The sequence below is a fragment of the Tupaia chinensis genome, unplaced genomic scaffold (assembly GCF_000334495.1).
Source record: "Tupaia chinensis unplaced genomic scaffold, TupChi_1.0 Scaffold144982_1, whole genome shotgun sequence".
NCBI classification, from domain to species: domain Eukaryota; kingdom Metazoa; phylum Chordata; class Mammalia; order Scandentia; family Tupaiidae; genus Tupaia; species Tupaia belangeri.
This window is the reverse complement of record NW_006204841.1, coordinates 1,068,798-1,079,595: the sequence shown is the minus strand read 5'-3', so window position 1 is coordinate 1,079,595 and position 10,798 is coordinate 1,068,798. Positions and strand designations below refer to the sequence as shown.

The following is a 10,798-nucleotide window of genomic DNA, read 5'->3' as shown; positions in this document are numbered from 1 at the left end:
TTTTGGAGAGGTTTTTCCGCTATAGGGCGCGTGCGCTCGCCAGAGAGAGAGAGACAGAGCGAGAAATCACCCCCCTGGGGGATGGCCATGCCGCATTCCCTTCTCCGCGATTCTCCTCTTGAGCTCTTGGGCACACATACACACCTGCCCGACGTGAGTTTAAGCCACTGGTCCAGGATTCACACCACGATCGACTACATGGGAGTCCAGCGACATAGCCATCACGCCAACTGCTAGTTCCTTACAGCTTATTTTCCACAACAGTGGCAAGAAACTCTTAGCTTCTAGGAAGTAATTAATTATATTATTGGAAAACAATTTAAAATTTTCTTTGTGTAGGTATGGAATTATTCAGGCCCACCAAGAAAGTTGGTTCTTGCCCATAGTCCTGTTCAATTCAAAATTTTTAGTAAGTGGGCCAGCAGGTGGTGTGGTTAAGGAGCTGGATTCCCATATGGCCAGACTTGATTCCAGTTCTAAACCTGATGGCTTGAAAATCATGTCAGGGACATGTGTGAGCATGCATGCCCAAAATCCCAGGAAGAAAATGGAGAAGGGGGGTGACTTCTCACTTTCCCTCTCTCTGTCTCTGGTGAGCACATGCACCCTATGGAAGAAACCTAAAAGAAAAAAATTTAGTAAGTATCAATAAAATTCCCTTCCCCTTCGAGAGAATTGATTCTGATTTGAACAGCAGTGAAACATTCTTAGGTCTAGAAGATAAAATAATGACTTGCTTCTGACAGATAAGGGCCAAAGATTAAGAAATAACTAATGTTTTATATTTTTGGAGATTTTTTTTTTTTTTTTTTTGGTTTATGTTTTTGTTTTGGTGCACATTGGCCATGTCGCAATCCCTTCACCTCTATTCTCCTCTTGGGATCATGGGCACGCACACACACATGCCCAGCATGAGTTTAAGCCACTGGGTCTGGGACTCGAACCTCGGTCAACTACATGGGAGTCCAGTGACATAGCCATTACTCTAACTGCTGGTCTCATGGAGATTCTTGCTATAGGGTAGGGTGGGTGGGCTCGCCAGGGAGAGACAGAGAGACAGAAAGCAATAAATCACCCCTGGGGGGCTGGCTATGCTGCAGTCCCTCTCCATTCTCCTCTTAGGGTCTTGGGTACGTACGCACAAGTACCTGGTATGAGTTTTAAGTCACTGGTTCTGGGACTCGAACCATGGTCAACTATGTGGTAGTCCAGCGACGTAAGCATTATGCCATCTGCTGGTCCCAGAACTCATGTTTTTATATGGTGCTGGGCAACATCTAGACTGGAAGCCTACATATTGTCGGTTGTCATAGTTTAGTGGAGGTGGTAGATTGTCCTTAATTAGTGGTGGAAGGTTTGATTCTACTTTGTCACCCCTATTCACTCAACAGTTACTTTTAAAACAATAGCAGAAGGGTTTGATTGGGAATTTTTTTCTTTTTTGAGGAAAGGACTTATTTCTTATACATTGTCTTCTTGAAACATGGAAGCTGGAAGAGATTTCTAGGACCGGCAGATGGTGTGGTTGAGGCACTGGACTCCCACATGGCCAAACCAGACCTGGTGGCTTGCTTTCTCACTCTCCCTTTCTCTGTCTGTCTCTCTCTGGTCAAAATGAAAGATAATGATAATAAATCAAATTAAAAATAAATCTTAAAAAAAAATTTCTATCACTTGCATTGTATTCTGTTATTTTGTCCAGGGGATAATCTGATCTAAAAAAGTCTCAGTGATAACAGAATACCTGAAAGTTATAACATTACATGTCTCATATTAAGAACAAATGGAGTATCAAACTCAGTCCCTATGAATTCATCCAGAAGTACCGAGTTGTTGGAAGAGTCATGATGAAGTACAACTTTTTTTTTTTAATTCTAGGATTATTTTATGTATTTATTTATTTTTAATTATTTGTTTAATTTTATTTATTCATTCATTTGTTTTAATTTGAACAGAGAAAGAGGGGGAAAGTGAGAAAGCAAGCCACCAGGTCCGGGACTTGAACTGTGGTTGGCCATGTGGGAGTGTCCAGTGCCTTAACCTCCATGCCACCTGCTGGTCCAAGTATTTCTTTTTTTTGTTATTGTTCTCTTTGCAGCTTTTCCTCATAACTCGGCTTTCTGTCGGGGAAATTTTCATTCACCATTTTCAATATTAATCTAATGAGTTGTCCCCTTAGCTGTAAGCTGTGCGTGCTTCTGTGAAGATAGGCTTTCAGTTTCATGTGTGGGCTGAGTGTCCCTAATCCAAAAAACCTAAATCCAAAATGCTCCACAATCTGAGACTTTCTAAGCACTGATGTGACATTGCTAGTGGAAAATTCCACACCTGCCTTCATGGGCCAGACGCCAGTGAAAATGCTACAATTCAGAAATACCATGTACAACGTTTTATGAGACATTGTTGCATTTATACTTACTTAGGTTCCAGTCCCCCCAAAGTCTCATTTTATCTATGAAAATATTCCAAAATCAAAAAGGAAAAAAAAAAAAAAAAGAAATCCAAAACACTTCTGTTGCCAAGCATTCTGGATAAGGAATACCCAGGCTGTGGTCACCAACTGCTGTTCGATCCTGAAGGCATCAGTGCAGTAGGTCACAGGTCTCTGAACACACCAGGCACGTCACAGAGCCAACGTTTTCATCTTTAAATTACAGTCACATTTATGGAGCTAAGAATGGCTTGGAGACATTTGAAGATTCCATAAAAGGAATTAATAAACATTTATCCCACGAATCAGCTACTAACTAAGCCTTTCCTTGGTTACTTAGGAGGTAAGCATGCCTTTAGCGTCAGTAAATTATCACTCCCCTGGATTAAGAATTGAACCCCACAACTGACAACCATTTTCATACCTCTTCTAAAAATGTGTGAAATTTACCTGATGAAGTTGGGTCTCCTGTCTGCAGAAACTTTCTGTAGAATCTTTTGGTTCTGATATTATGCTTTGAGGAAGCTGATGGGTTGTGTTCTCAGGAGCAGTTTTCTTAAGAGATAAAGAAACAGGTTCTGCAAAGAATATAGGATAATATCAATAGAAAGGCACTCGTAGAAGAGACATGCATTCATACAGACCTCTCTGGATTAGTGGCCAGGTATCTTCGGTTAGTATGTTGGAGAACGCAGACGGGGCGTCGTCAGAGGACTTGTGTTGGGCTGTCAGATTCAGGCTGGGGATATCGTTCTTTATTTTTCTCTTTTAGTGAAAATGACCCAATATGTAACCTTCCTATAGTGTTTTAATTTATGCCCTTTATCTAAGTCAAGTGATTTTTCATTTGATGATGTGACTTATTTTAAAACAGTCTTTTCTAATTGTTTAAGTATTTGATTGGAAAGACTTTTAATTCAGAATTTATAATTTAATAATCCTCAGTGTAAAATCCTGTGTTTTCAATTCTTCCATTTACAATTGTTTTTTGGAACATTTTTTTAAGAGGTTTTTGCTTTAGGGTGTGTGTGTGCTCACCAGAGAGAGAGAGAGAGAGACAGAAAGACAGATAGTGAGAGAAAAAGTGAGAAATCTCCCCCTGGGGGGGTGGCCACCCACAATCCCTTCTCTTCCATCTACTCCTGGGATTTGGGCATGCAAGCATACACGCCTGACATGTATGGGTTGAGTGTCCCTAATTCAAAAAATTCAAATCCAAAATGCTCCACTCAACCCATACACCACTGGGTCTGGGACTTGAACTGCAGTTGACCATATGGGAGTCTGGTGACGTGACCACTATGCCATCTGCTGACCCAGGACTTGCTTTTTTGGATTAGTCCAAAGCAGAGCTTACCTGCCCTGAAAGTCTGAATACTGTTGCTCTGTCATTCTGCTCTGTGCGGGGGGTGGGGGTGGGGGGGGCTTCTCCATGTAGCACCTGAGACCTTGTCCCTGGTTTCCCAGTAAGGCGAGTTTAATCCTGGGCGAGTCCCCTACTTGGGAGTCTGAAGGTTTCTCCTCTGTCGGGCTATGTTAATATCCCGTGCTCATTCAGTGGGCTGGGAGACTCTAGTGCAGGTAACCCTTAGCAGTTTCCCCTTTCAGTAGCATATCTACTAGCAGGCATTAAGGGAAGGCAAAGATAGGGCACCTCATCTGTCTGGCATATGTATACACACACACACACACACACACACACACACACACACACACACATGTATGTATATGGATGCATGTGTATGTATACATGTGTGTGTGTGTGTGTGTGTATGTATGTATGTATAAATGCAAAAACGGAGAAGTAAACTTTTCAGCTCACTTTAGATCCAAGTGTTGTTTGGAGAGCGTATTGGGAAAGAGGAATTCCTGCTCTTCTCTAAAACTTTATTCAAAATATGTTTGTCCAGCTCCTTCTCTGCACACACAGGCTCTGTGGACACTGGGAACGTTGTATCACCCAGGGCAGATGTGGTTCCTGCTGTTCCAGAGTGTAGCCCTTTGGTTCAAGGGCGCGGTTAGCGCTGTGCCTGTTTCTCGGCTGTAAATTGGCGTATACTGATAGCACTTACTTCACAGAGCTGTGGGTCGTGGTGGGGGCTAAGTGCATGAATATTTGTAAAGCACGTAGACTATTCTCCTGATACATGCATGCCCTATGTCCTCACATCTCATTCCTGGGTAGATGCATAGTAGGAATTACACACATGTTCACTGAGAGACGTGCAATTGTTCGTAATAACCCCAATCTGGAAACAACTGAAATGTCTACAGTGGAATGGAGGAAAAGTAGTGGGACCTCTGTTGTTACAAAGGAATGTTCCACAGCAATGAAAAGTATCAAACTTCTGTAACGAATCCAGTCAAGGATGAATCTCAGAACAGAGTTCAGTGGAAGAAGCTGACGTCTAAAAGCCCAAACCAGCCTAGTCTCAAAAAGTCACCTTGGATGCTGCTCCTTGGTAGGCGGAGGCCACAGACGGGCCGGGTTACGCTTCCTGCCTACCTGACAGCAGCTGAGGTGGTGCACACCTGTAGTGTCCGCTACACTGGAGACCTTTTCGATGTGTACATGCAAGAAAAGGTGGAGGGGGACGTACAAGAGAAGGAGACATTTGACAGATGGAAAAATGTTAAAAAAAGAAAAGAACATCTTCCTTATGAAATGAACTACATTCTATTTTGTAGCATGTTATATCACAGATCGGTTTCATTATTTATGTTTATTAGGATTAAAGTATGCATGATGACATTTCTATTTTTCCCAATAATTTCAAGGTGTATTTGTTGATTTGTCATGTATTTTTCACTTGGATCCTTGATTATATCTTTATTGAATAACAATTAAAAAGTAAAAAAGCAGAAATTCTGGTTAACAAGTAGTGAGGTAGAAATTTTTTTAAAGAATTATTTTTACTCAACTTTATTTACTGTTGTTACTTTTTAATTCGACCAGAGATAGAGAGAGGGAAGTGAGAAAGCAAGCCACCAGGTCAGGGACTCAAACCAGGTCATGCCTGTGGGAATCTAGCACCTTTAACCACCGTGCCACCTGCCAGCCCTGAGATAGCAAGTTTTTAAAAATGGGGACCAGCAGGTGGTGTGGTGGTTAAGGCACTGGACTCCCACATGGCCAACTTCCAGGGCCCTAAAACACACCAGGCATGTCTGTGGGTGTGCCCCAAATCCTAAGAATGGAGGAGACAGGATTGTCCCCAGGGGGGCGGGGAGGGAGGGGATTTTGTACTTTCCCCCGTCTCTATCTGTGTCTCAAGGGAATACACACACACACACACACACACACACACACGCACACACACCCTATATAAAAAAAAATCTATGTTTAAAAACAAAAAGGGAGGGAGAGTAGGAGAGAAGGTTAGTTGAGAGTAAAAAGAGAAGTGCATATCGTATGAATTCCTAACTGATCTATCATGATGGAAGTCAGAATATTGATAATTTTTATGAGAGTGGGAGGTGGTAATTGATGCCTAGATGCTTTTAGGGTGATAGCTATATTTTATATCTAGATTTGGGTCATGATTACATGGATATGTTCACTTTTTAAAAATCTTTTTTTTTTTGTTTGTTTGTTTGTTTTGCTATAGGGTGCGTGTGCTCGCCAGACAGCCAGAGAGACAGAGAGACAGAAAGCGAGAAATCACCCCCCAGGGGGATGGCCACGCTGCAATCCCTTCTCCTCCATTCTCCTCTTGGGATCTTGGGCATGCACGTACACGTGCCCAGCATGAGTTTTAAGCCACCAGGTCCAGGACTTAAACTGTGGTTGACTACATGGGAGTCCAGCGACATAGCCATTACGCTAACTGCTGGTTCCACTTTTTAAAAATCTTTTATGCTCAGGGCCAGTAGATGATGTAATGGTTATGTCACTGGATTCCCACATGGCCAACCATGGTTCTAGTCTTAGACCCAATGGCCTGACACTCATGCTGGGCGTGTGTACGTGCATGTCTGAGATCCCAGGAGGAGAACAGAGGAGAAGGGATTGCGGCGTGGCCATCTCCCCCACCCCAGATGTTTTCTCACATCCCCTCTCGTTGTCTCTGTCTCTTTCTGGCCAGCACACATGTCCTAAATGAAAAACCTCTTTAAAAAAAAAAACCTCTTAAGCTCTTCAGTTTTTGTTTAATTATTATATAATTTTATAATTGTATATAATTATTTATATACAATATCTAATCCAGTATATAATTACATATATAGAATGTATAATTATACTTTAAAAATCATAATTAAGTTATATGAATTAAATTATATAGAAAAATATGTAATTATATATAACATAATAAAATATATCAGGATATATAACTTAGATACAATGTTTATACAGTAAGTATAATTATATATAGTTAAATATGATTAATAATTTCAGATTACAAGTAATGTAATAAATAATTCTAAATTATATACATACTTTAATTATTAAATAATTCCCCAAACTATAAATGTAGAAGGCAGTACAGCGGGACTGTCCCGGAGATCCGGAGGGAGGCAGTGGTGTGGTCTGTGTGGAGCACTTAGGGGCCAAGGGAAACGAGAACTCGGGTATTCTGAGTGTCAACACTGTATTTTTATTCTATATGCTGCCTCGTATTATCTTTTCTGACATTTGTGATGGGTCAGTCTATGAATAGAACTAAGCTCGTATGAGTTGGCGTCTGAGTTCAGGGTTACTAAAATATCAGCCTGTTACTTTCATATTACATGAGCTAAGAGAAAACTCTCTTCTCCGCATCCTCTGCGCTCACACGGTTCATAAATACTAGTCTCATTCACCAAGGACACGGCTAAATACGTGTGTTATCAGGGAAAAGCAACAGTTTTCCAGCGTGCGAAACCTTGGCATTTCTCGGGCTCTTACCATCTCGTGCTTTCCTCTTGATGCCCAAGGTTCCTTGGCTTTCACAATGACCTTCAAGTAATTCTTAAAACAAGCGAACAAAAACACAGGAAAAGAATCATTACAGGACAGCGTTTGAAAAGCAGTCGTTTTCAGACACTCAGGAACCTGTAGAAACATTCATGTTCTTTAGGATCAGTAATAGCACAGATGAAGAATGAGTTAAAGAATTTTGGTACAAAGTTTAGGAAGAAAATGTAACTTAAGTACCTAATTTCCAGTGTTTGCAGGTACATATTGTCCAGTGGTTTTTAGGGCTAACTTCACATACGGTTGTGTTAGAATTTTATTGTTGGACTGGTTTTTTCATGCTGAGGCAAGCGTAGAGGATTGTTCTGTGTAAGTCAATGTCCAGGTTACCGCGTTTCCATTTGGCGGTTCTGAGAGAGGGTCTTCGTAGGATGCAGTCCACCTCACCATAAAATCGCATTTTTCTTTTGAAAAACGCTTGTATTCATATTTTAAATCCTTATATTTGGTATGACATTGTTTCCAGTCTCTGTCTATCCTAAACTGCATTAGTCTTCTGGCAATTTCCTCGAATAGTTCTTTGTTTTTTGTGGCCCTTTCCAGCATTTGCTTAATTGTTCCATCTGACCATACGTGTATCAGTGCCCTGACCTCATTGTCACTCCACTGTTGTCCTGCCTCTGGGTCGCTCACTGTTAAAATCTGTAAATGACTTTTTCTGTCTTCTATAGGAATATAATTGTGTGGAAATCAACATGATTTATCAAGCATCTAGATACATTTTGTATTTGAATGCCTTTTGTTTAAATCAGATGGAGTGGTGGAAGGCACCCAGAATTAAAATCATAATTTCAGAGACTGGCAGATGGCGTGGTGGTTAAGGCACTGGACTCCCCCATGGCCAACCGTGATTCGAGTCCTGAGCCTGGCAGTTTGCTTTCTCACTTTCTCTTTCTCTCTCTCTCTGGTCTAATTAAGCAATAATAATAATAAATTAAGTAAATAATTCACCTTAAAAAGTAGTAATTTCAATATCAAGGTCTTTTTTTTTTTTTTTTAAGATTTTTGCTATCGGGCGATTTTTTTTTTTTTAAGATTTTTGCCATCGGGCGAGTGTGCTCACTGGAGAGAGACAGAGGGAAAGTGAGAAATCAACCCTCTGGGGCAGGGGGAGGTGGCCACACCATAAACCCATCTCCTCTCTGGATTTTGGGCATGTATACATAAGCACCTGGGCCCAACACTCAGATGGCAGTCAGCTATGGGGATCCATTACCTCAACCACTGTGCCACCTGCTGCTGCCCCCCCCTCAAATTTCTATCCGTCCATATGTAAACATTTTATAAAAATTATAAGGCAGACTGCTCCCTGATACTAGAATAGTCTACCTACTTTTCATCAATAGGTGATCTTCATTGGATATTTGTGATTGTGAAGAGTCTCAATCTTTTTTTTAGAGGAAGATTTTTGCTATAGGACACATGCGTTTTCCAGAGAGACAGAAAGTGAAAAATCACTCTCCAGTGGGGACAGCCACACCGCAGTCCCTTCTCCTTCTCTCTCTTCTTGGGATTTTGGGCACGTACGCATGTGTGCCTGGCATGTTTTAATCCACTGGGTCCGGGACTTGAACCGTTGTCAACTACGTGGGAGTCCAGCGATGGTCCCATAGAGTCTCAATCTTTACTAATTTCTTCTAGTAAAAAGAAATGGGCATTTCCCCCTCCCCTTTCATGTTCTCTACCAACTCAGATCAAATAAAGAGGCACTTTGGGTAATACACGAAAGAGACCTTCCCTATAAATACTTAAGATATAGTATATGTTAGGGTTTAAACATCAAAATGACATTTCAGAGTCCCCCATTTCGACCATGCTGCTGTGGGGCCACCCAGCTCTTCTGAGGTAGTACTTATGGGGTCCTTCTCTGCCAAGAAACAAACAGAATAGCAATTTTTTTTAAGGTTTTCGCTATAGGATAAGTACGCTGACCAAGAGAGACGGAGGGAGAATGAGAAATCACCTCCAGGGAGGACGACCGTGCCTCAGTCCCTTCTCCTCCACTCCCCTCTTGGGATTCTGTGCACACATGCACACGCACCTGCCGTGGTTTTCAGGGTGCCAGATCCAGGACTTGAACTGCTGAGTCAGCTATGTGGGAACCAGCTGCCTTAACCTTCACACCACTTGCTGGCACCACAAACAATGGCAATTTAAATTTTATGTTTACAGAACTCTGATTTACTTTCGCAAATCAAGATTGCACTGAAGGACTAGTAGAACTGGATTCCAGAATCAAAAGTAATCTTGCCAGGCTGGCCCTGTACCCTAGTAGTTAACGGTGCCATGTGCTTGCCATGGTTCAAATTCCAGCCCTGGCAGCTTGAAAAAAACACTCGAGAGGGTCAACAGGTGGCATGGTGGTTAAGGTGCTGGACTCCCACATGGCCAACCATGGTTCAAGTCCTGGACCTAGCAACTTGCGTTCTCACTTTCCCTTTCCCTCTCTCTCTGTCTCTCTGGTCAAATTTAAAAAAAAAAAAAAATTGTTTAAAAAAAAAAAACACTCCAGGCAGGTGTGTGCTTATGCAAGAGAAGGGATTATGGTGTGACCATGTCCTATCGGGGGAGGGGGTCTTTCTCTCTTTCTTTCTTGCTCACTCGCTTACAAGTGTGTGCATCCTCTTGCAATTAAAAAAATAAAAGTAATCTTGCTAACTTTAACCAAATTTTAAATTGACTCTGTAGGATTTACCTTCTTTAAAATCTTGGAAATATTTTGTCTTAAAACATCACAAGGAGGGACCAGCAGTTAGCATAATGGCTATGTTGCTGGACTCCCATGTAGTCAACTGTGGTTCGAGTCCCGGACCAGGTGGCTTAAACTCACGCCGGGTGTGTGTGCATTTGTGCCCAAGATCCAGAGGGGAGAATGGAGGAGAAGGGATTCCGTCGTGGCCACCTCTCCTGGGAGGTGATTTCTCGCTTTCTGTCTCTCTGTCTCTCTCTCTGGCGAGCGCAGGCACCCTATAGCAAAAACCTCTCAAAAAAAAAAAAAAAAATTCACAAGGCAACATGCCTTACTGGGGAGTATGATAGTTCTCTCAGACCGAATTTGGTTACATCTTTCACTGTTACATTTTAAGGCTTGACAAAGAGCTCTTCTGTCTGTTTTCATCTGATCCTCACTAACAAAGAATGTTCCTTATTACAATACATATAAAGATACAAAAAAGCTAAGATTCAGTGGTCTTTAGCAATATTCACATTGAGACATTAAACATCTACCTTCAGGGACTGGGCTGGCAGGTAGTGTGGTGGTTAAGGCACTTGACACTCCCATATGGCCAACCATGGTTTGAGTCCCAGACTGGTGGCTTGCTTTCTCACTTCCCCGCCCCTCCACCCATGTCTCTCTCTGATCAAATTGAAATAAATAAAATTAAATAAATCTTTAAAAAAAAAGAAAGTAC

General features: G+C 41.7%; 2 protein-coding genes across 2 annotated transcripts in view; one reads left to right on the top strand and one right to left on the bottom strand.

Moving 5' to 3' along the window:
• The window catches only part of LOC102484181 (multifunctional protein ADE2), a 26,302-nt gene extending 23,402 nt beyond the window's left edge, over positions 1–2,900 (bottom strand). The window contains exon 1 of the mRNA XM_027767959.1: positions 2,882–2,900. The gene's annotated coding sequence lies outside the window, so the exon portion shown is untranslated. The remainder of the gene's footprint in view (positions 1–2,881) is intronic.
• The window catches only part of PPAT (phosphoribosyl pyrophosphate amidotransferase), a 75,273-nt gene that overhangs the window by 5,267 nt on the left and 59,208 nt on the right, over positions 1–10,798 (top strand). The window lies entirely within an intron of this gene.